The sequence below is a fragment of the Arachis duranensis genome, chromosome 1 (assembly GCF_000817695.3).
Source record: "Arachis duranensis cultivar V14167 chromosome 1, aradu.V14167.gnm2.J7QH, whole genome shotgun sequence".
NCBI classification, from domain to species: domain Eukaryota; kingdom Viridiplantae; phylum Streptophyta; class Magnoliopsida; order Fabales; family Fabaceae; genus Arachis; species Arachis duranensis.
Genome location: NC_029772.3, coordinates 49,085,307 through 49,088,995, shown reverse-complemented (window position 1 = coordinate 49,088,995; position 3,689 = coordinate 49,085,307). Strand labels below are relative to the sequence as shown.

Genomic DNA, 3,689 nt, shown 5'->3' with positions numbered 1-3,689 from the left:
GAGGTGGAAGTTTTTGTCTTCCCTTTCCCTTTTCTAGAGATTTTTCCGGCCTTGGGTGCCATCAATGGTAATGAAAAAACAAAAAGCTTATGCTTTAACCACACCAAACTTAGAATATTGCTCGCCCTCAATCAAAGAAAAGAAAGAATAGAAGAAGAAGAAGAAGATATGAATGAGAGGGAGATGGGTGTGTATTCGGCCAAGGGGGAGAAGATAGGGTTGTGAGGTGTAAAAATGAAGAAGGAAAGAGGGGTTTATATAGTGGAGGGAGAGGGTAGTAGGTTCGGTCATTAGGGATTACATCCCTGCACCAATTAGGCATGTAAAATGCCTTTGCATGCAATTCTGGCGTTTAAACGCCGAGGTGATGCATGTTCTAGGCGTTCAACGCCCAACTGCAGCATGTTTCTGGCGTTGAACGCCAGTTTCATGCTTGTTTCTGGCGTTCAACGCCAGCTCTCCTCAGGGTATATTCCTGGCATTTAAACGCCAGGATGCTGCTTGTTTCTGGCGTTCAACACCAGATCCATGCTCTGTTCTGGCGTTGAACGCCAGCCAGATGCTCCTTACTGGCGTTTAAACGCCAGTAAGTCCTTCATTCAGGGTGTGATTTTTCTTCTGCTGCTTTTGATTCTTTTTTTAATTTTAATATTTTTTTCGTGACTCCACATGATCATGAACCTAATAAAACATAAAAGAACAATGAAAATAAAATAAAATTAGATAAATAAAAATTTGGTTGCCTCCCAATAAGCACTTCTTTATTGTCAATAGCTTGACAGTGGGCTCTCATGGAGCCTCACAGGTGATCAGGTCAATGTTGTAGACTCCCAACACCAAACTTAGAGTTTGGATGTAGGGATTCAACACCAAACTTAGAGTTTGGTTGTGGCCTCTCAACACCAAACTTAGAGTTTGATTGTGGGGACTTTGTTTGACTCTGTACTGAGAGAAGCTTTTCATGCTTCCTCTCCATTGTTAAAGAAGAAGATCCTTGAGCCTTAAACACAAGGTAGTCCCCATTCAATTGAAGGACTAATTCTCCTATGTTAACATCTATCACAGCTTGTGGCTAGGAAGGGTCTTCCAAGGATGATACATTCATCTTCTTCCTTTCTAGTGTCTAAGATTATGAAATCAGCAGGGATGTAAAGGCCTTCAACCTTTATCAACACGTCCTCTACCAATCCATAAGCTTGTCTTACTGACTTGTCTGCCATTTGTAATGAAAATATGGCAGGCTGTACCTCAATGATCCCCAGTTTCTCTATTACAGAGAGTGGCATAAGATTTATGCCTAACCCTAGGTCACACAGAGCCTTGTCAAAGGTCATAGTGCCTATGGTACAGGGTATTAAGAATTTGTCAGGATCTTGTCTCTTTTGAGGTAAAGTTTGCTAAACCCATGTATCTAGTTCACTAATGAGCAAGGGAGGTTCACCTTCCCAAGTCTTATTACCAAACAACTTGGCATTCAGCTTCATGATGGCTCCTAGATATTGAGCAACTTGCTCTCCAGTTACATATTCATCCTCTTCAGAGGAATAATAGTCTTCAGAGCTCATGAATAGCAGAAGGAGGTTTAATGGGATCTCTATGGTCTCTATATGAGCCTCAGATTCCTTTAGGTCCTCAATAGGGAACTCCTTCTTGCTTGAGAGACGTCCCATGAGGTCTTCCTCATTGGGATTCACATCCTCTCCTTCCTCTCTATGTTGATTATGTCAATGGCCTTGCACACTCTTTTTGGATTCTCTTTAGTGTTACTTGGGAGAGTACTAGGAGGAGTTTCAGTGATTTTTTTACTTAGCTGGCCCACTTGTGCCTCCGGATTTCTGATGGAGGACCTTGTTTCACTCATAAAACTTAAAGTGGGCTTAGACAGATCAGAGACTAAATTTGCTAAGTTAGAGGTACTCTGTTCATAATTCTCTGTTTGTTGCTGAGAAGATGATGGATAATGCTTGATATTGCTGAGCCTATTTCTTCCATCATTATTAAAGCCTTTTTGAGGCTTTTTTTTATCCTTCCATGAGAAATTTGGATGATTTCTCCATGATGAATTATAGGTATTTCCATAAGGTTCACCTATATAATTTACTTCTGCTATTGCAGGGTTCTCAGGATCATAAGCTTCTTCTTCAGAAGATGCGTTCTTTAGTACTATTGGATGCATTTTGCCATCCATTTAGACTTTGAGAAATCATGTTGACTTGCGGAGTCAACATTTTGTTCTGAGCCAAAATGGCATTCAGAGCATCAATTTCAAGAACTCCCTTCCTTTGAGGTGTCCCATTATTCACGGAATTCCTCTCAGAAGTGTACATGAAATGGTTATTTGCAACCATGTCAATAAGTTCTTGAGCTTCTGCAAGCGTTTTCTTTAAGTGAATGGATCCACCTGCAGAATGGTCCAATGACATCTTAGAGAACTCAGATAGACCATAATAGAATATATCTACCATGGTCCATTCTAAAAACATGTCAGAAGGACATCTTTTGGTCATCTGTTTGTATCTTTCCCAAGCTTCATAGAGGGATTCACCATCTTTTTGTTTGAAGGTCTGAACATCAACTCTAAGCTTGCTCAACTTTTGAGGAAGAAAGAACTTAGCCAAGAAGGCTGTGACCAGCTTATCCCGGGAGTCCAGGCTATCTTTTGGTTGAGAGTCCAACCATGCTCTAGCTCTGTCTCTTACAGCAAAAGGAAAAAGCATGAGCCTGTAGACTTCAGGATCTACTCCATTAGTCTTAACAGTCTCACAGATTTGCAAGAACTCAGTTAATCTCACAGATCTGCAAGAACTCAGTTAAAAACTGGTAGGGATCTTCTGATGGAAGTCCATGAAACTTGCAGTTCTGTTGCATTAGAGCAACTAGTTGAGGTTTCAGCTCAAAATTGTTTACTCCAATGGCAGGAATTGAGATGCTTCTTCCATCAAACTTGGAAGTAGGTGTAGTATAATCACCAAGCATCTTTCTTGCATTATTGTTGTTGGGTTCGGCTGCCATCTCCTTTTCTTGTTCAAAAATTTCAACAAGGTTGTATCTGGATTGTTGTAATTAGCTTCTCTTAGTTTCCTCTTCAGAGTCCTTTCAGGTTTGGGATCAGCTTCAACAAGAATGTCTTTTTCCTTGTTCCTGCTCATATGAAAGAGAAGAGAACAGAAAAAGAAGAGGGATCCTCTATGTCACAGTAAAGAGGTTCCTTATTATTAGTAGAAGAAGAAAGGGGATAAAGAAAGGAGAATCCAAACACAAGGGTGAGTATAAGGGCAGTGATTTGAGATGAAGAGAAGTGTTAGTAAATGAATGAATAAATAGAATAATATGAGAAAAGGAGTTAAATGATTTTCAAAAAATAAAGATAAGAAATAAAATTAAAATTAAAATTTAAAATAATTAATTAATTAAAGAAAGAATTTTTGGAAAAGAGGGAGGTATTTTCAAAAATTAGAGAGAGAAAAGTTGTTAGGTGGTTTTGAAAAAGATAAGAAACAAACAAAAAGTTAATTAGTTAGTTGAAAAAGATTTGAAAATCAAATTTGAAAAGATCAGAAGATAAGAAGATAAGAAGTTAGAAAAGATATTTTAAAATCAAATTTTTGAAAAAAGATAAAATTTTGAAAAAAAATATGATATAAAAGATAAGATAAAAGATATGATTAAAATTAAAATTGATTACTTGA

General features: G+C 38.1%; 1 non-coding gene across 1 annotated transcript; it reads left to right on the top strand.

The window, feature by feature from the left end:
* Positions 1 to 2,481: 2,481 nt before the first annotated feature.
* Positions 2,482 to 2,585, top strand: LOC127742763 (small nucleolar RNA R71). Its single transcript, XR_008004172.1, has one exon. It is a non-coding gene; the product is annotated as a small nucleolar RNA R71 (small nucleolar RNA).
* The last annotated feature ends 1,104 nt before the right edge of the window (positions 2,586 to 3,689 follow it).